The following is a 23,238-nucleotide window of genomic DNA, read 5'->3' as shown; positions in this document are numbered from 1 at the left end:
CCTTGCAGAGGGTTATGTAAAGCAGATTGCATTGAACTTTTTTATTTCCTTTAGAAAACCAAACCTAGAGGTTTTTTTTTTTTTTTCCTGCAAGAAATTGCATATAGATTTAACACATTCACTGAACCCTATTATAAGGCATTTTTTAGCCAGAGCCAACAATTGTGAATTTCTCTTAATGGCTCACTGACTACAGAGTGTGTGTTAACAGGAGACATACAGAAGCCATAAAGGAAATCGCCCCCAGCTGTCTATGACCTTAATATTCAGATATCCATGTTTCCATATCCTTTCCTAAAGTGGGGGTGCATGGAAAACCTTCTGGTTCTCATGTGTTTTTATTCTTATTCATGGAAGCACCTAAAGCAGTAATAGAATCTTATAGTGATGTTCAGGTAAGCACCCACTTCCTCTTTAAAAGGGATCCCTCCTAGTGTGATAAGCATTTCCCTTCCCTTTGAGGTTTTTTTCCTCCTAGTTGTACATGTTGGAAGTACTCAAAGCACACAGGAAAAACTATCTTGGATAATGCTACTTCAAAATATGGGTAAGGCATTTGTTTTTTAATGAAATCCTTATACCTCAATGTGATTTTTTTTTCAAATTCTAAAACAAAAGTTAACAACAATAATATAACAAAAAACAAAACTCAAGATCAGAAATAAATCTCCTTTATCTTTTTATCAAATATGTGCTTTGTGCACTGTATAAAACTTTAGGTATCATCTGTTTAATTTCCTCTCTTATTGAGTTTCAGTGGCCTTTATATTTGGGCACAGTGGTAGGTTCAAAATACACAAATATGAAGACAGAGCCCTGCCCTTCATGGAGCTCACAATTGAATTAGAAAGAAAACCAATGAGAACATAAATAATTAACAATATTTTGATTAATCATCAATAATTAATAATATTGTTTGATGAGAATTATGAATATATAAATAAGTAGATGTATTTTACCATCTGGGAAGAGGAAATAGGAGGTCAGACATACTATGATTCTTGAGATCTTGATATTAAACTAGGAGAACAGAAAGGCATTATAGCTAAAAGTGCAAAAGCATGTACAAACGTATGGCAATGCAAACAGGATGACCCTCAGCATTCTGAATTCAGGATGGTAGGGTTAGAGCAAACAATGGGTATAGCACATAGAAAAAGAGATAGACCAGGGAGGGGGGTTACATATCAGTATTCAAGTTTATATAAAATGGATTCTCCTGAATTATTCATAGCCATCTCAGTTTTATATGAAACAAAACAAAATAAACAACAACAACAAAAAACCACACACATCAAAAAAAGCAGTAATTAAACAGAAAAGCACATCTATTTGATGAAATCATTCAGAGAGGAAACAATGGACAAAATAGATGAAAAATGGCACCCATTTCTGAGAATAAGTGAAAGAGGCAAACCAATCTCTTTAATTTTTTTCTATTTCTCTATTTCTCTGGGATTATGATACCATAGAGAGAGAATTTGTGTAAGATGCTTTCAATTTCTCATTAATGAGTTGCAGTTAGGGTTTGTTTTCAAAGTAATTTCCACTATGTAGAGTGTAATTGTGGAGCTTTCCGTGCTTGAAACTACAAAATAGCTGAACCATTCCTATCCTCATCCAAGTACTCCATTGGACCACCAAATCCAAAGAAGTCCAAAGTCCAAAGAAATATCACCACTAGTATCTTATCCCACATGATCAATTTATGAACTTCAGTCTTTATAAAATAAAGCAACCTCAGGGTAAAATGGTATTCTCAAATTAGCTTTACTATTTCTAAATACATATATTAGTTTGGGTTTATTTTATAACAAAAAAGAATAAAGATGTAATTGTGGTCTTAGTTAAATGTCTCCTCTGAGAAAGATACCACAGTGTCCTTTCACATAATTGGCTTAATAAAGTTGCCCAATCTGACTCCATTTACAGTCACTCAGCAGCTTCCTTCTAACAGCCAAGTCAAAAATCACCAGGCTCAATTGCTGTGGCAGTCTGTAGAAAAAGTATGGTGGCAGTACAGCTGTACAAACCACCAAGTATGCTCATATTCATAAAAGGAGTTATTTGCTGAGTAATCTTTCAGAAGATAAATCTAGAACAGAAGATGTGATACTCCACAAATATTATTTCTTTCATCCCATTATATAAGGTGTCAGTCCTTAGAGAATTTTTAAAAGGTTTTAATAAAGATGTCTTGTGAAATAGGTATTCTTATATCCATTTTGGGAGAAGGCAAAGCATGCATCCCAAATACATATAGAGAACTATACGTTTGGAAAGGATGTGAAATATATCAGACTCAACTCTTTTTTGTGGGGAAAAAAAAAAAAAAAAAAAAAAACTAGCTGTGGGAGATAAAATGGCTTGCTCAAAGTCAGAGAGTGAACAAGCAGAGATAGTCAGAGAATGCAGCTTCTTCTTCCATGCTGTTTCCTATAGCTTGCAGCTGTATTGTGCTACCAAATATTCAGAATAAAATCAAAATAATTTTTAAAAACATATACTTTGGACAGTTTGAATGGTTTCCCATACAGATGAAGCATTCCCCCAAGTCATATACAGTATCCTCTTAGGCATATACTTGCTGCCATATATGCCGTCCTCACAGTAGAATTTACTGCACAGATGAAGAAATAATTATACCTGCAGATGATTCATCCATGAATAGAAGAGCATTATCTCTAAAATTTTTAAACAAATACTTTCATTATTTTTCTGCTACAAAAGCATTCTAAAATTTAGATTCTCTTATCAGAGCATGAGAATGAAAAACATATTTTAGAGTGCACATAGCCAAGTCATCTCACTTTATGTATGAAAAAAGTCTGAGGTCATAAAAATATAAGTGACTTGCATATGTTCACACTCTTAACCAAATCATGCCTGACAAATAATCTTTACAAAGTATTCATGTAAAATATGTCTCTTGGATCCTAATCCACTGATTTATTCCTCCATGGAGTTTTAAATTGTGTTTTTTCCCTTGCAGAGAAAACATAAACATAAAATAAATAAAATTATTCAAGTGGAAATTAATCAAACCTGAATCAATTTTCTAGGTGAAGAAAACTAGTTCCAAATATTTTACCCTTGAAGCTCATTAAAACATGACTTCTCTACATATTTTGTCACATTTTCTAGACTCGGCATATTTTTATGACAATCAACAGCATTTCTAGAGTTTCTAAGATATGTGATATTTTAAGAATGCAAAATACACACACATACACACAAAGCAATTTCAAGAATGGAATTTGAGGCCGGGCATGGTGGCTCAACCCTGCAATCCCAGCACTTTGGGAGGCCGAGGTGGGTGGATCACGAGGTCGAGAAATCGAGACCAACCTGGTCAACATGGTGAAACCCCGTCTCTACTAAAAATACAAAAAATTAGCTGGGCATGGTGGCGCGTGCCTGTAATCCCAGCTACTCAGGAGGCTGAGGCAGGAGAATTGCCTGAACCCAGGAGGCGGAGGTTGCGGTGAGCCGAGATCGCGCCATTGCACTCCAGCCTGGGTAACAAGAGCAAAACTCCGTCTCAAAAAAAAAAAAAAAAAAAAAAGAATGGAATTTGAGTTTCTTCTAGTTGATAAGTAGTAAATTAATTTTTCTGAAATAAAAGTTGTATACGAGACAATATTGCAATATTATCTCTTAATATGAATAATATAAATAATATTGATAATATAAATAATAATATTTTTATTTCTGTTTTATACAGTGTCTAGAACAGCATTTGGTACAAAGTAATTTTCTTTAATATAATTATTGAATAAGAAATAGAATTACCTGGAACAAAATTGCTGTTATTTCACAGGAAGATCACGTAAAAAAATAATCTTTTAGTATGGAGGTTTGATTTATATTAGCTTTATCAAATTATGAGAAAAACGTAAGATCTACTTAAAATATCAATTACTTAAGACACTCCTCAAAAAAGTATATGAGCAAACATGCCTCACATTTGATCAACTATTCTGGAAACTCACAATGAATTAGCCTATCTGGGAACCCATGCTGATAATAATGATGAGAGGAAAAAAATTATTGAAAAAATTTTAACTAACAATTTTCCTAAACTCATTTTACCACAGAATGTTATTCTTGCCTAAACCTGGTATGAGTCACTAATTGTGCTGCAGAAATTGTGATTGATGGAGTACATTGAAATGCCACAGAAAGAAAACGTTAACATACCTGAAATTATGCAACTCTCAAACACTATAATTTAATTTTTAAAGAATATTTTCAAACCTCTTTAACTTGTCTCAGATTCTTACGATGTATCTAGAGAAGTGTTAACTATAACCAATCAGATGCCTGAAAGTTGGAGTTCCTAGCCCACGTGAATGTAAAACAAGCTGTTTCAACTTAAAAATTCAGAAAAAGAGTCAAGGAAATAACTGAAGGTGTACATTTGTTAATATTTGATTTGATTTATCACAAACTACTGTTAAATAGAAGTTACTAAATAAAATTTGAAGTGGCACATGGCAAAATACTATACTTCAGGAGAATTCAGGTGTGGATCTTACTTAAATTTTAACTGTTTTAACTGAATTTGTTATACAGATTCAGATTCAAGTAAAAGACCTGATTTCTTAATGAGTCAATTTTCCCTTTAATATAACTGTCATAAATTTCACTATTATTACAAAGACCTAACTGTAGAGAATTAGAATTTCAAACATATCCACTTCACTAGATGTTGACAAAGAAAAACTATGCATTAACTATAGTTATTATAAAAAATATATGAATACAATAAATTACAAGATTCTCAGTCCTTCTATGCTAAAAGCAGTAAAAGGGTCCAAGGAACACAATCTTAAATCTGGCAATGGTAATGATACATCTTCTTTATAAAGAAATTTTTAAAAATTACACTTTCACCTAACAGAGACTATTCCTAAATAGGATTGTTTATCAGTACTTACTCTGAGCACTACACTAAAACAGACACAAAGATGAAAAAGACAGCATTTGACATAATTACCTAGTTGACAAGTTAAAAAAATGAATAAATACTGTAAAATGAAATGTAATGGAATAGTTTAAAAGAATAGCAGGTATACACAGAGGTAGGAGTTACTAATTTGGACTAGGAAGACAGAGAAGCTGCATAGGCACTGATACTTGAAATAAATGTTGAAGGAAGGAACGCCGAGCTTCCAAGTGCAGAAATAATAGAAAAAAATTTCAATGTAGAGATGATATAATTCCAGGAAAGATTGAAATATATAATATACGACACATTCAGAAAACAGAAAATGATGTGTATTCCTGGATCAGGGATTACAGAAGTCGAGTACCAGAGGATGAAGCTGCAAACATAGGTTGGAGTCAGATAATACAGAATCTGACATGCCATGCTAAGGGAATATATACTGAGAAGGCAAGGATGTACTTTATTTGTAACCAGTTAATTTGTCCTTCTCTAATTACTGAAGTATTTCAGAGACATGGGAAATTCCGTTAGGTTGATGCTCCTTTCCTAAAGTTTCTTACATTCTTCTTTCCCTCCTGGCACCATTAGAAGTCTATTACCGGTAGGATGGGAGAGGCGCTATATCCTTGGGCTTTTTAGGCATCAGAAATGTCATAATACCACTCTGAAGAGTGTATTGAACTTCTACCTCCCATAAAACATTAGAAAATCAGAATCCTTTTTTTGAAGAAACATACCAATTAAGTAATCAAAATTCAGTACTTTAATATTAATAAAATTAATAGTTAATAGATTGTAGAAAAGACAGATAATGCCTTCTTTCTAGAAAAGCAAAATCTTTTTAAGCTAAAAATGGCTTTAGATTTAGATTTTAGAATTCAATTACTGAGTTTCAGGAGTGGAAAAGTTAGCCTATGATATTTTATCAATATTATTTAAAGCCCTTGGAAAAGCAGCAAATGTCTTTAATTCCTCTTGAAATTTCCTCTTAAGCTGCAATAATATAGAGTTCTGGATTTTCCCATTTTAACTATTGCCAGATCTCCAATCAATTCTTCCATGCTACTTTAAATTTTACCAAATCTTTTGGGGCTAGGTCTGGCTAGAGTATTGTAAAATGTCTTTACGTGCATTGCCTTACTCTTTCACAGCTTTATATTAAGCTATTTTCCTTTAAGTCTGGGCAGAAAGACTGAATTCTTGGAGGCATGGGGACAACTATATAAATCTGACATTATGTTAACAACAATGCTGAGCTAGTTCCAATTCTGTGAATAGCAACATCTTTTCAGCTCAGCAACAAAGGACCTAGGTCTTCAGCCTCAGAATCTTTTCCAGCATATTAAAAACTTAGATATTCATACATCTACTTACTTTAATAAAACAGATTGAATTACAGGTAAAAACCCCAACAGCTTTTCAATAAAAGATCTCACAAAGTACCCTAATTGTGGCATGTAATTATTGATAATGAGATGTAGATTCTATTTCATAGGGTATCTGGTCATATATACATCAGGAAACTAAAAGATGTTCATTCTTTACAAAGATAGTGTACACTTACATAATGGGCTTTGCTCAACTTGAATTAAATGGAATATTATATTTAACATTTTAAAGAGAAAATGAAAAATTCAAAACAAATATAACTAGTTTTTCTTCTATTGCATTTAGATGTTTACTGCAATAGACAACTCATGTCTCATGAGCTCTTTTAAAAGTAAAAATGCACAATTCTTTCGTTGTTTCCCTGAATATTATTATTTTCCTGTTGTTGGAAAGACAATTGGAATAATGTTTTTTGCAAAAGCTTTGAATATTATAATCTATTCGATTACTGAATTTTGATGACTAATTATACTATTCTGCTGTAGTAGTAGCAACGCTTCAGGAAAGTGTAGCTATTTCCCAGTCAGTGATGAAGTGAGATTTTAACAGCAATGAACTCTGTGTGGATATCACACAGAGATTTATAATACTTGTAGACTCTTAAGTTTGCTTTTCTGAGTCTCTGTTTTCATTTTACAAAGTTCTTTTACCTCCTGTCACTGAAGGTTGATAATATCCACTGAAGTCTCCATGGTGCAGGACAGTTCTCTGGGTGGCCTTGGACTGAACCAGTTCTTTCCATTTGTTTTGCTTGTAGTTCTAAAGAATAAGTGTAGAATATGCTGAGAACATAACATGCAGAGAGAAGGAGGGGCTGGTCAGGACAGATCAGGTTCTGTTCCAGTACCTCCCTAGAAATCGGATGTCCTTCTGTGCTTTATCCCAGAGAGCAGTGGTCCTTTGTGTATAAAACCAGGGCATGCTGCTTTTCAGGTTACCTGAGCTGCAGTGCAAATGGAGCATGCACAAATGAAACTACTGATGAAATACATGAGGAAAGGTGGAACTGTCATATTTATATTCCAAAGAATAATATAATAAAATGATTCTGTGCTCTATCTTATAATAAAATGATTCTGTGCTCTATCTCCAAGCCTGCTAATAAAGACTATAAGAAAAGTTACAAACAAAAGTACCAACACTTCTCTCACTTCCGGCACGTATGAAAGAAAAGGGGGCTTTACACTAATCTTCAGAAAGCCACATTTACGCATACCATAGACCTGATTATTGGGCAATTGATCACTATTTTACTGGATCTTTCTTTTAATTTCTAGCACAGCAGAAACCGAATAGATTTCTGTCAGGTTTCTCCGGTGAGCAAGTATACACAAAAATATTGTGTTTCATGACCTGAAATCAGTATATTGGCACATTTATTAAGTACATTATTCCTTATGCCTTTAGAGAGAGTCTAGATTGAAACAAAAGGGCTCCAGGTGAACAATGGAAAACATACATCTTGCAGGTGAATGCCAATAAATAAAACAAAGTTTCCTATTAATTTCTCAAAACAGACCTGAACAATGATTATGTTCTCTTTCAAAAGGCCCATAGAAATCGCAAAATCATCAATGAATTTACTATTGCTTTTTGCTGCTGGTGCTTAAATTTGCAGAAGAACAAATTAGTGTTTTATAAAAATTGAACTTAAAGAAACCCCTCAGAATTATGCATTTAACATGAATATCATGGAAAATAGAGCAAGTAGAAGAGGGAAGAAGACTAGAAAAAATAATTATTACTGCCCAGATGTTTTCCTCCAACCACAGATAGGCTTGAAGGCATACAGGACAGGGACTTTAACTCTTATCAGGCCCAAAATACAATAGACTAAGGGTTTAAAAGTATTAGGCTGGTGCAAAAGTAATTGCAGTTTTTCCCATTACTTGTAATGAAACAAACCACAATTACTTTTGTACCAACCTAAACCATATAAAGCAATAAGAAAGTACCAGTTATTTTTTGTGCTAAAATGTTTAATGATATATTTTCAAGAAATTAATATACACACACAGATAAATTATAATGCTTTCACAGTCTTTTAGAATAAATTGTCAGATCAAAACAGACTTGTGAGTAGATACATCAAGAAATGTAATTATCAGCATTAGCACATTGTCAAATATAAGACTAGTTGAATCAACTTATTACCAGTGAGAGCTGCAGTTAGTCTAGTTGAGTCATCAGTAAAACCAGATCTCACAGTATAATCATTGTTTTAAAGGCAGAGTTCACAGGGGAACAAACCTACAGGTCCTGAAAAGGTATCCCAGAACTTAAAATTAAATTAAATTAAAACAACAACAAAGAGGTAGAGTTCAAAACAGGACCTGAAAATATGAGATCTATTCCAGACGGAACCTTCTGAAAAGGAAACTATTGCATTGATAACACATGCAGAGCACAAAGGAAGGTAACTGCTATGGTCTGAATGCTTGTGATCCCTTGTGATTTGTGTATTGAAACCTAATTCTTAATGTAGCCATGTTAAGAGGTGAGGCATTTGGGTAGTGATTAGGTCATAAGGGTGGAGCCCATATAAATGAGATTAGTACCTTTATAAATGAGGCCTGAGGTAGCTTCTTCGCCCCTTCCACCATATAAGAAAACAGTAATAAGATATCATCTGCAAACCAAAGAGTGAGCCCTCACCAGACAGAATCTTCAAGTACCTTGATCTTAGACTTTCCACCATCTAGAACTGTAAGAAATAAATATCTGTTGTTTTGTTAGCCACCTAGTTTATGGTAATTTGTTATAGCAGCCCAAGGAAATTGATCCCAGTGGATTGTGGTAGGCCAAAAACCAGACATCAAGGAAACTTAGTAGAATAAGTAGGAGTTATAAAACAAGACTACTTTTTGGTATAAATAAAAAAATTTATACTAAATGATGGGACACTAAGAAAATTCAAAGTTGGTTAGAAAATGCACATTCTGACCTCAGAGATAGAATAACTTCTGATCTCTAAAAGAAAAGAGGTATTTGCAAGATGGGGATGAAACAACAACTGGAAAAATAAACATATAACCAAACACATGATCAAGAGGCTATCAAGTGTTGCACTGTCTCCTAATGTTGAAAGACAGAGGATTGAAAGTTTTATACCTTAATTACTCCTATATGTGCCCAAACCAATTGTTAAACACACACACACTAACACACAAAACTCACACAAAGTATTGTTTTAACTCATTTTTTCATCAATTTTGATATTAAGAGGAGGTTGATACTGTTAATTACACATGTCTAAATTATGCTTGTTAAATGATTAGATGATCTAATATTTTGTTTAAAAAGAGCCTCTGAGAGTCAAAATAAATCATGAGTTCACACCTCCAAAAATTTGTGTGAGACACATTCAATGTGCTAACTTTCTCTCTTACCAACTTTAATTTTTCAACTCTTATCAGATTATTTTCCTCAGATCCCTAAATTTACCACCTGGGATTCAGAAACAGATATACTACAGTTAGCCGACTTCAGTATCATCCTTTAGATATTATCCTGATAGACCATTTAATTTTAGGGGCAGGGAAGCAGGAAAAACACATAAACCTTTCAATCCTAAGCCAGTCAGTTAGTAATTTTTTATGTTTCAAAAAGATATTTCAGAATAATTCACAAATGATAATATATTCATTCCCGAAATAATGTCTCCTAATTGTGGACTTAAAATTGTAACAGAATCTTATACAAAGAAATGTTAAAAACTTAAGAAATAAAAAGGCAAGAAACACAGTGCACTGCTTTGGAGATGTTAATGCACTTATTTTTTTTTTTAACTCTGATAATGATATCATCCAGAAGTATCAAGGATTATGCATATAGCCAACTTTTCAGATGCTATGCCCTAGTGCAAAGGAAATGTGTTTTCCATACAAAACCACTACATCCAGATATGTTGAACCATATTTCCAGATACCCTTTACCAGCACTCCGCTTTGGCTTTGCATTAAAACAAAATTTACTTAGAGGCCCCACAAATAATAGCTCTCTAGTGTCCAATTATTGCTCGCAATTCAAGGAAATGTCTACTTATGGAAAGGCATCAGGCCAATCACAAGTTCAAGTAATAGGCTTTGTAACTCAGTCCTACATTTTGATCATTTTCCTATAAAAACTATAAAAACTTTCAGCAGGATACTACACATGGGTTAAAAAGTTATGCCATTTTGTGCCAAAATAGTAAGCCAGGACAGTATGTTATATATGTAAAAATCAATGTCAATGCTTCTATATATACAGCCGTATCTATAAATGTATACTATATATGTGTATGTGTGTGGGTAATATGTATTTGTAAATATAATTAATTGATGATGAGTTATGAGGAAATGTCTAAAAATAAACCTTCTTGGCTTCTGGTTCCTGACAAATAGAGAACTAGTTTAAGTTGCTGCTTTTCTCCTTGAAACAAATCATAAAGCAATGTCAATAACTTAAATCTATGAAGGCACCTAAACTTAAGGGATTAATAGGAAACACTGTGAATAACTACTTGAAAATAAAAGTCTAATTTTGAACTTATGAGAGCTAAATGCATACATCAAGTAGACTGCCCAAAAATGAAGTGCCAAAAAATAAAGAAATATATAATCGTAAATATACAATCATAAACATTTAATAAACCACTTATTAAATGGTAGCATAAGTGGGCATCAAATCATTAGGTATATAGAATAGTTAAAAAACACAATACGCACACTTGACCTAATTGACAGACCATGCCATACTGAAAAGTATGTGTGTTTTTTTTCAAATGCATATGGGATGAACAAAATGATTGAATACTTCCTGAGTCATAATGCAAATCTCAAAAAATATTATATTATACTGAAGTTACACAGAAAATGTTTCTAAGCCCAGAGGAATTCTACTAGGAAACAAACAAAAGAAAAGGTAATCACAAAATCCCCATACCTTTGGAAACTAAGTAAGGCAATTCTTAAGGCAGAAGCATACTGATTTCAGCTCTTCATCTACTTTTAATTACATCCCAAAAATTGTGATATATTGCATTTTCATTTTATGTAATTTCCCTTGAGCCTACCTCTTAACCCATATGCTAGTTAGAAGTATGTTACTTAACCTCCAAATATCCAGTGATTGTTTAGATATTTCTATTCATCATTTCTAATATAATTTGGTTATGATCTGTGAACATACTTTGTATACTTTTCATTCCTTTAAATTTTAGATTTGTTTTATGACTCAGAATATGATGTATCTTGATAAAAGTTCTTTGTATGTTAAAGAATATTGTGTATTTTTGGTTTTGTTGGATGTAGTGACCTACACATGTTATTAGTTCAGTTTTTTTGATAGTATTAAGTCTTCTACGTGCTTAGCAATTTTCTGTATACTGAGATTAGGATATCAAAGTCTTCAACTATAATCGTGCATTTTCCCATTTTTTCAGTTATTTATTTATTTATTTTTGAGATGCAGTCTTACTCTGCCACCCAGTCTGGAGTGCAATGGCATGATCTTGGCTCACTGCAACCTCTGCCTCCCGGGTTCATGCAAGTCTCATGCCTCAGTCTCTGGAGTAGATAAAACTACAGGTGCACACCACCATACCTGGTGAATTTTTGTATTTTTAGTAGAGACAGGGTTTCACCATGTTGGTCAGGCTGGTCTCCAACTCCTGACCTTAGGTGATCCACCTGCCTCTGCCTCACTGGGATTTCAGTTCTCTTTTTTAAAAATGTATTTTGAAACTCTATTTTTAGGTGTAAAATGCTTAAAATTGTCACATCTTGGAAAACGGAACCCCCGTTTTCTTATATAAGGTTATATAATAACCCTATATGTCTCTTATAATATTCTTTGTTCTGAAGTTTATCTGATATTAACAAAACTACTTCAGTTTTCTTTTAGTTAAGGTTTGTATGGTGACTTAGTCTGTCCAGACTGCCATAAAAGAATCTCATAAGCTAGAGGTCTAAAGCACAGAAATTTATTTTCTCATAGTTTTGGAGGCTAGAAATCTTATATGTAGCAAGTCTGAGTTATGATGAGGACCCTCTTCCTGGCCGACAGATGACCACTTTCTTGCCACGTGCTCACATGGCCTTTCCGTGTACATGTGCATGGAAAAGGAGAAAGAGATTTCTCTCTCTTCCTATAAGGCTACCAAGCCCACAGGATTAGGACGCTATCCTTATGGCCTCACTTGATCATCTTTACCTCTTAACGGCCCTATCTCCAAATACAGTCATTGGGAATTAGGGTCTCAACATACATAACTTTGAGGGACACAATTCATATATAACACATACACTATCTTTTGCTTTCTTTTTGCTTGCATCCTTTCTTTAACTTCATATTTGAAAAGAGTTTCTTATAGATAGCACATAAGTTAATTTCTTTTTATTTTAATTCAATCCGACAATCTCCATCTTTTAATTGGTATACTTAGGCCATTCACATTTCATATCATTATTGATATGGTTGGTCAGAATATACCATCTTAACAGCTGTTTTCTATTTGTTCCATGGGTTCTTTTTAAAATATTGCTCTCCTCTCTTTCTCTGCTTTTCTTTTAATTTGGCAACACTTACGACACCCTTTTATTACCTATATTGACTTCATTATTTTTAAGAAAATTCAGCGGGTGACTTACAGCTTGTGATATACATGTCTAATTAATCATTGTCTACATTTAAATAATATTTACAGTCTTTCGTGTACAAAATATCCAAAGAAATGTTAAATCTTGGGAGGCTGAGGCACAAGAATCACATGAACCCAGAAGAGGTTACAGTGACATCACACCACTGCATTCCAGCTTGGGTGACAGAGTGAGACCCTGTCTCAAAAAAAAAAAAGAAAAAAAAATGAAGAAAAAATGTTAAATCTTTCTTATACAGTATGCCTCCAGCAGTAAAATCGCATAGTATCTGTCTGAAAATATATATATACACATAATACACATATTTTTTCCATCACTTTAGAAATGTCACTATATTGCCTTCCAGCTTGCTTGTTTTCTGAAAAGAAAATCATGTATTTTAATAGTACATGGATCAATGTGCCAACAACTGAATATTTAGTTGATGATGTATGAATACTGGCTCACTTCATGGAGAAAATAAAACTGGATTTCTATCTGATGCCATACAAAGAGGTACATATCAAAAGAATCGAAGTTATAATTGTGAAAGATAACTCTATGAAGTTAACAGAGGGAGGGGAGGATCAAAGCAGGCAAGGTGGCATTGAGCTGTGGGGAGCTAGGAAGTTTATTTGACCACCACGCCCAGAGGGAGGTGTGTGACATGCAGGCCAACAAGTATCATCAGGGATGACGACCTCGTGCTGTCAAGGTATATACAATCAATTTGGAATCTCAGTACTTATTAATACAAGGAGTTCCTGCTGCGGGAGCCATGAAGGAATTAGTTGAGCAACTCACTTTATATGGTGCAATTGAACAGTAAAATGCTCTAGATGAATACCCAGCAGAAGACTTTACTGAAGTTTAGCTTACTAAATTTATGAACTTACAAAGTGCAAGGACAGCCAAGAGAAAAATGGATGAACAGAATTTCTTCAGTGGATTGCTCTATGTGTGCTTACTCCAGAATCTGAAACAGTTGAAGAAACTAGAAAAACACTAGAAGTGCAAAAGGCAGATGTAGTAAACCTACTGAACATGAAGGTTTAAAACCACATGATATATTCCTATCTCAAGAAATAATTTTTTTGGAGTAGAATTTCTTAACATTTTTAACTGATTTTTTAAATTATATGATTCTGAATGATGAAAACAATAAACCACTTCTGCTTCTGTTTCCCTCACTTTTTAAATTGTAATATAAACACCATTAGGTGACAAAGAAGAAATTGGTTACAGAGCATAAAGACACAGAGGATTTTCAACAAGACCTACTCAGAGAAGTTTGGATTTTGTACAGCTGCCCTGGACACTTCTGCAGAGAACTCAAATCCTTATCTTCCACATTCCTGTAAATTGCCTTTATGTTATTTCTACTCAAGATGTATGTGTTCATCTGGTGGGACATGTAGACAGAGCATCAAACTCCTCTAAGGATGGTAGAAACCCTGATAAAACAATATGGCATTATAACCACAATGACTCTTTGCAGAAAACACAGGTAAACACTTTCAAAAACTCGGTGTCCTTCCCTGGTGCACAGAAGGCTATTATTCCTTAAGAGGCAGTTGACAGATTTATGCGCAGGACAAAACAACTGCAGGAGCACAAAAGATGAAAAGAAGATGATCGTAAACTTGGAAACTTTCTTGAAACAAACCCTAGTAGTAAAGAGGTTATGACTGGACCTGTTACCAGACATACCTAAAGTGAATATGCAGGATGATTCATTGAATACAATGGCAAATTTAATTTGGAATAAACTTAAAAAAGTAATTTCATCTGCGCCAAAGCCCCTGGAGGACAAGCCAGAGGATATAGATATAGATATAGATATAGATATAGATATAGACATAGATATAGATAGAGATATGTGTCTTCCATTAAAACAAAGAAGAATAGAGAGTACCAGCAGCAAATTAGTGTTTTCTAAAAGAAACATTTATTTTTTTTTTTATTTTTAGCCTGTCATTTTAAGTTTTCAAGAGATTTTACTGCTGGTGTTTTTTAATGCACTCTCCTTTGTAATTTCATTCAAGTTATTTGTCTAAAGTCATTTCTTCTTTTATTTATCCATATTTAATGTTGCAGAAACTATTCTTGTCATTATAACATTACCTCTCATGTACAGTAATTATACGTAAAATAACTGAAGCAAATATGGAAAACGTACATGATAAAGATAGACAACCAGGAAAAAAATAATTTCAAAAAGTTAACAGAGGTTAATTAATAAATGTTAATAAAGATGAATTGCTCATAGACTCTATAGCATCTAATACAGGTTTTCTGTCAACAAATGGACATAATGAACAAAGTTAAGAAACCCATTTATTATTTCCAGAAATTACTTGCAATAACTAAAACCACAAAAGTCTAATATCAGAGTATACAAAGAATAATTGCTAATCCATAATGTCAGCAAATCAAAATAGAAAAAAATGGGCAAAAGATGTGAACCATTATTTCACAGAAGTGAAGACACAAAAGAAGGTTATTATAGAAAAGACATATTAATTTGTAATTATTACAGTGGCAATGATGAGAAAGATATATAATGCAAGTGTTGTCTGGGAAGCGGAGATAAGAAAATCATAGGCATTGCTGGTGGGAGTTTAAATTGGCCCAGGTATTCTGAAGAGTAATGTGAAAGTATTGAATTAAAGTAAATTAAACATAGATATATGTTATGATCTAGATATAGTCATATCCTGCATGTATATTCTAGAGAAACTGTTGCACAACTATGGGAGAAAATATGCAAATGTTCATTACGGTGCTGTCTTTAGTTGCAGTGATTTGGATGCAATCCAGGTGCTCATCATTGGAAGGAAAGGACAAAATGTAGTGTATGAACACTCTGTAAACTGCATAGCACTCAGTGAAAAACAGACTAACTCTAGACACAGGACACGAATAGACCTTTAAAATATGGTGCTGAGTGGAAAAAATAGAGTTTATAAAATAACAGCATTTGTGTAAATTAAAGTTATATGCCCATCAAAAGCACATGAAAATAAATTATAGATATCCAATGTGTCAGAATTATTACTTCTGTTGGAAGAGAAATATAAGTGAAGTTAAACAATAAGAAATACAGGAAAGAAGAAAGGATAGATTAAAGAAAGCCTGGACAAAAAAGGTACCCTGCATAAACCCTTAAGAGTGTTCTAAAGATTTGGGATTAGGATTAATCCAATATTTCATCTCAAGAAAAAAATAGATGGAGTGATAGATAAATATTTAAATAGGTATGCAGATGAATGAGAGATAGATTAATAAATACCTTGCTAGGTAGGTAGGCATATAGATAGATGAAAGAGGGGGAAGAGAGAAGAGGAAGATATGGTAGGTAGGTGGAGATATGATAGATAGATAGATAGGTAGATGATAGATAGCTAGATAGATAAACAGTAGACAGATAGATCAGACTTAAAGACAGGTAGATAAAAAGCACACAAAATATTCCTTGAAATCTAGTGCCCAAGGCAGAATGGGAAAGTTTGATGAACTGTGGCATTTCTTACAATGTAAGAAAATTCATTTTAAATATATGTTTATTTAGAAAACTATTGGCAAATGTCTCCTCCAAAGACCCAGGAATATGTTTGTCCAATAAGAAGGCAAATTTTATCTTTTATAAATTTCCTGTATTTGACCCTATATTCAACAGAGTAACTCCAGAGCAACTGTTGACAGCTTTTATCTACAAATTGCTAGCATAAACTCCTCAGACAAATGCCAATGGCTTGTCTTATTTAAGAATGTCTCTTATTTAAGAATGGCTTGGCAATGTACATTTTTAAACATAGAAAAATGATAAATAATCTAATAACTTGAATCTATATGTTATCTCATATGATACTTTCAATATCCTACTAGAAAGGCTGTATTTTTTCATTATGAATACACTGTGTACAATCAATCAATTTATTGATATGAAGGTAGATTATTGTATTTATAAGAAATGACTTTGTCTTTTAATGTCTTTATTAATCTTTACCCTTATGTTGTATATAATATATAATTGTCAAATATAAGCACTATGAGTACCTTATAAGTTCTCATCATGTGTATATAAAATATTATTCATAGGGATGACATGGAAAATCCAAATTCTCAAATCAAATTCCCTTTATTCTTAATATCAAAGTCCTGAGTTGACCAAAAGTATTTTTGGAATAGTCTGGTGAGAGTGTTTTAACAGTGACTGTTCCAATTAATGCTATTTGTATGTTCTTTCAATGTACTTTGTTCCTATCTCTTCTGTGGTGGAAAGAAAAAACGAAAACAGTATGATCCAATTTGAGCTGCATGCCTGTTTTTCTAAATGAGATTATTCAGTGGTTTAGTTAATCTTGAGTTGCCACAGGGCCTCAAATAGAATGAGGTAATATATTCTATCCTCACTAGCTCAGCCTCTTTTATTTTAATTTTTTAAAAGAAAAGAGATTTATGTTGTGGGAGAGCAGAGGGTTTTAGATGATAACCATGCAGTACTAGGATCACAGGGGAGACAGTCTGTCTATATGTGTGAATGTGAAATCCCATCTGTGCAGGTCACTGCCAGCATTGAACGAGACAGGGACATAGGGCTTGTGCAAGAACTTCACTTTTTACTTCATCCAAGTGGGGAAAAAAGGAGTAGCCATTATGACCAATGCTACACATGAAATCTTTGGTATTTTATGGATCTTTCTTCTGTGTGGAGGCACTTTTTTGGACCAGCTGACAGGCTTTCAATAGTCATGTCACTTCTCTTCTAATCTCTTTCAAACTGTTAAGACACAGCCAGCATCCTGCCTCCTATCATCCTCCCACCCCCTTCCCATACCTTTATTCTTGATGAAAGCTACTCGAAGGCTGTCCCTAGTGAAGGGACAGTGCTTTCAGGGGAAACACATTGGACTGTATATGCATTTGATCAAAATCATTTGAAATGTGCACAAAAGCAGCCAAGTCAGAAAAAGAAAAGGACAGCTGCATAAAGATGTCATAGCTATAAAAGAGCTGGTTGTAAAAGCTCTGGCTAACCAAATGGCTAAGCTAAACAAAGCACAATTAAGACTATCCTGTCCGTTTTTCCCATTCCATTCTCTCTATCTCGCATATTAAACTCACTAATTAGTGCCGCATTGTTTTTTCCAAAATCTAATTTCATTTCCATTTTCTTACTGCTTTCATGTTTGCCAAAACAGGAAAAAATACATCTTTATAGTTATTCTACTCTCAAATATATTTTACCCACTCTTCTTATAAAGGTGTGCATTTTTACAAGGAATATACATAGAAAAAATTGAATGTCTTAATGGCTTTTTTATAAACTCAAAATTAAATGAAAGCCTGTGATGCTAAGGCAGCATTGTTCAACATTTTCCAGGATTATAACAAGCAAACCAAACAAAACAATAAAAGCTTAGCTGATTGGTCCATAAAATACCCTACGGTTTTGTTAGGTTTCTTATAAGTACATTCTGATCACCGATATATTCAGGAGAAAGTGGCACTGGGTTATGAAGCCTGACAGTTCCAAAGCAACTATGGAAAAACAAAAGTGTGAGTAGACTATCAGCAATCAAATAAGATAAAATTTAATAAGGGAAATACTAGTGTACACAGTGAGATGTGATACAATAAGGTAATGCAAATATTCATCAACACGGAAAATCCCTGCACCTCATGTGATGTCAAACAAAAGCACAACAGCAGCTATGTGGAATTCCCTTGAGACTCAGTCGCAAAGGTAATTGACAAATTACCTGAGTCCCAAAAGTAAGTCTCAAATTGACAAATCCAGTCAATAGTCCTCTAAATTCAAAGTAATGTTAGACCCTTTATCCTCTGAGCAAAAAAACAATTCTGAATGACGGTGGCTGTAAGCCTCCAGGAGACTCGGGAAAGATGAATGATTAAAGAATGAGTTTGGAAAGGTCTGTAGAGGAATTCCTCTAAAACTGAAATTTGTATGCTAATATGATCTCCAATCCTGCAATTGGAGAAACCAGAGGGCATAGAGTTTCCATGACATTTGGAGATAAAGCATTAACTGTAAAAATACTGAGAATAAAATAATTTTATATCTGTTTGTCAGTCTATCAGCTATCACTAAAATGATGAGTCATTTTATAATTATTAAAGGAAAAATAGCTCAAGAGCATAACATGACTTTTATTTTATTTTGTGATGTTATTCCTATCATTAACTCACGTTATTTAAGAGTTAAGACACATTCATTCATGTGAACAGACAAGCTACTATTCTTCTATCATTTTTATTCATGAATATTTAATGGTGTGTTCAGTAACTTAGCATTCAAAATATACATCTGTAATTATTTTTCTGTAGTTTTCATTATTCTTTTAAATACATATTAATGGACACTAACCAAGTGCATTGTGAAATATGTTAATATAAATATTTGCACAGTTCTTTTGTAAAGGTGGTAACTGATTCTCCTTTATTCGATTTTTTATAGATACTTTTTTTTAATTTGCTTTCAGAGTATACGTTAATATAAATAAGTTCTATATTTTATTTCATTGTTATGTATAAAATAGCTTGACAATTGGTTAATTACCATAAATATAAAAATTTTTTGTTTCTAACAGTTTGATTAGAAAATTAATTTTTTTGTAATTGAGAAAGTGTCAATATTTTAGTAATGTTTAATGAAGTCCACAATTAAAAACTCAGAAGGATTTGAATTACATAAATTGTTCAATTAAGTATTTAAACATTTATAACTTAAAATAGATTTATTAAAATATTTAAAATCACAGTTGCATTTTCTTCTACTTGAGGAAGCATACTCCAGTAATTGCAACTGGCTGGTTTTCCAAATTGTAGCTGTTTTTTGAATTCCATTTGGAGTTGTGGTCTTAAATGCCTCAGGATTATCATTTGTCACATTTTACAATCTTACTTAAGAATATGAGGCTGAGTGCATATTGACCCCTGAACAACATACCAACTAAATCTCTTTGGTACTCTTTCATTTTTCCAAAATTGTTTCTCTTTCATAAAGAGGAAAGTGTCTGTGTAAGTATGCACATATATTAACATATGTATAGCCATCCTTATCCACATTTACAAAGTTTGTTTCTATTCTTACTCATTTTTAGATAACAAAGGATTTACACTTAGACTTATTTTAATTGCATGATATACCTTCTAATCGCTTTTACACCTTTTAATACTCATACCAATAATCAGATCTTTCCTAATGATGCACTAGTGGCCTAATTCTTAGCAATCACTATAATAGACTTTACAGGTACCAGTTGCTTTCATTCTAGAATCACAAAATGTTCCCAGTGAATTAATATTGATAAAATAAAAGCAATAAGACATCTTATTATTATTCGTTGTATATTCTAAATACTGCATGGTAAAATTTCTGTCAGTCTTCATTGATGGTTACTTCATTGATGGATACAGGTATGATTAAATAATAATCCTATTTAAATTCTTTTGTTCTTTTGTAGTCTATATTTTGAAGTATTTGTGGCTTAAACTGTTGAGCTAGCTATCCAGTTTTATTTAATGAACTGACTTGCTTTCAATCAAACTGAAAAAAAAATTGTGAACATATATACATACATTTCTATAAGGTCCATTATCTTATTTATAACAGTTATTTTTAATTATTTCTTATGCATTTCTTTATCAAGGAAAATAACCCTCTTGTATTCACTATTTAAGCGGTAATTAAAATCTTTAACATCTTGCTAAACAGCGCTAAGTGATGAAAGTCAGAAACACATTGGTGAACCTCTGAATCCTAGGCAAATACTTGGCAGACCTGTTGCTCCTATGCAATGAGCACCTTTCATAGGTATCAACAAGCATTTGCCACAGTCTCCACTGAGCACATAACTCTGCCTAAGAATCTGTCTCCACACTTTGTTGCAGAAAGCCACTGTCAATTGAAAGCAGATGGCAGTAAGATAAAACTTGATGGCCATCCAAGACAGCATATTACAGTTTCTGTGATGTGACTCCTCCCTAGCTTTACAAAAGTATCTCTTTTAACATATTTCCACATTTTTTCCATTATATCAAGTGTCTTATGGTTTTCTATCAGCCCACCTCATCTCAATACTCCATCGTAAAAATGGAATATTACTTACAAAGCCTTTAAAGGTAAAGTTGGGCATTTGCTCCATTTCTTTATTAATGAGTCAGCCATTAGTTTATCTCATCAACTATACAATGAGACTTGAAAATATGGATAACATTCTATTCACCTTTCAATCATAGGTCAAGAAATTAATAACAGGAGTACAGGAGGCACATATTAGAGAACTATTCAATAAATTAAAAAGCTAATGATCCAGTGACATCTAATTCTCTTAAATTTATATAGGGACACCAGATTTACAATTTCCAATTAATTAAATTATGATAACTTGAACTGTTCTTGGCTAATAAATTACATATTAATACATTATCATAAAACTACTATAAAATAATAATGTATACATAAGTACATTCATCTTTTGTTACTAAGTTTTTATTTTTATCACATTTTTATTACAAAAGTAATAAATGAAAGTTGTTCCAGTTCAACCTAGCAAAAGGTAAATGTAAAAGCCAACATTCTCCACTCCTATCTTACTCTGTTTAAAGTAACCATCATTAATATTTTGGTATGTATGATTCCATGCATAGATATAATCTTACTCATCTTACTGTTTTAAAACACAGTATATATTTTCATCATATTGCAGTTTTATTTCCAGAGAGTAAATACATGTAGAGAGATTTCCTTCTCTTTACTGGCTACCCTATGCAGAAGTATCACAATGACCTCAATCAATACTCAACCGAATATTTAGGTTATTTTAAGTTATCTTATTTTTGTTTTGTTGTTATTATTACAAAGAAAGATTCAATGATACATTTACATTTCTCTTTTATTTCTACTAAATAGATTCTTAGAAGTGAATTTGATCCATCAAAGTTGACATGCATACTAATATTTTGATAATTACTGAGAGATCACAGCAATTTATACTCCCACTAATACTTCATGGGTTTAGTTCTGAAATCCTGACACTTCCTGAATCCATCCATATTTTTTGTGTGTAGAGGATATTTTTAATTTACTAATCATTTGTCTTATAATGGTTTTAGGTTTACAGAATTATTACATATATAGTACAGAGATTTACCGTATACCTCACACTCAAGTTTCCTCTAGTATTAAGTTCTTACATTGGTGTTATACATGCTTTACAATTAATGAACCAATATTGGTACATTCTTATTACCTTAAGCCCTCTTTTTTTAAATTCCTTGTTTTTTTTTTTTTGTTGTTGTTGTTGTTGTTTGTTGTCTTTTTTCCTTTTCTTTTCTAATTTGCTCTTTCTAGTCTGGAATACTACAATGCCTTTAGTGATCCTATTTCCTTGGGCTTCTCTTGGCTGTTTAAGTATTGTTCAGAATTTCTTTGTCATAAATCTGCATTGATATAAATGATTGAATAAACAAATAAATAGAGACAAATAATCAAATCTCCTATACAGAAAAATCCCAAATAATTTATGTAGATAAATTGACATCAGATGGGGAAGTATAACTCCTTAACCCTCCAGCATGAGTTTTGCATAGTGACTTTCTTTCAAAAAGTGTTATGAAAATGGATAAAGCAAAAGAGTAACTTCACAGTAGATACATTTGACAGAAGCTACCTCAAACTATGTGATCAGTTAATGATGTAAATAGTGATACGTTATATTGACAGTATACTCTTCATATGATGTGATGAGGTGGCACCTTACCATTGTAGACGACTCCCTTTCCCAAAAACCCATCATAATCATGAGAAAAATATCAGAAAATTACAATTGAAGATCACTCTATACAATATCTGACCTATAATTCTCAAACTGTTAAGTTTTTAAATGTTTACAAATCTGATTAATTTAAAATAAAACAAATAGTGGGTTTCACTAATTCTATTTCTTAAAGTGCATAAAAATCTGAAAATTGAATTATTAATTACCACAGTATATTACACATTTTAGGACTTAAAAACAGTTCAATGTGTGAATCAGCTTTCCCTTAGTCCTTGTTAAAGACACTAATCTAATAATTTTACATGTTTCTTTTTTGTGTCCCTTAGTCCTTGTTAAAGGACTAATCTAATAATTTTACATGTTTCTTTTTTACATAAGCATTTCTAGACTTTTGAAGAAACTCAGTGGATGGGGAGGTAGGAGATGCTCTGCATTGTAAAACTGTAAATTTGATTCCCTTTGAATAGTGGCT

General features: G+C 32.8%; 1 pseudogene; it reads left to right on the top strand.

Moving 5' to 3' along the window:
• Nucleotides 1-350: 350 nt before the first annotated feature.
• LOC101036529 (RNA-binding protein 48-like) overlaps nt 351-23,238 on the top strand; it is a 37,184-nt pseudogene continuing 14,296 nt past the window's right edge.

The sequence above is a fragment of the Saimiri boliviensis genome, chromosome 3, assembly GCF_048565385.1.
Source record: "Saimiri boliviensis isolate mSaiBol1 chromosome 3, mSaiBol1.pri, whole genome shotgun sequence".
NCBI lineage: Eukaryota > Metazoa > Chordata > Mammalia > Primates > Cebidae > Saimiri > Saimiri boliviensis.
The sequence above is the reverse complement of the archived record's forward strand: the minus strand, read 5'-3'. Positions and strand labels throughout refer to the sequence as shown.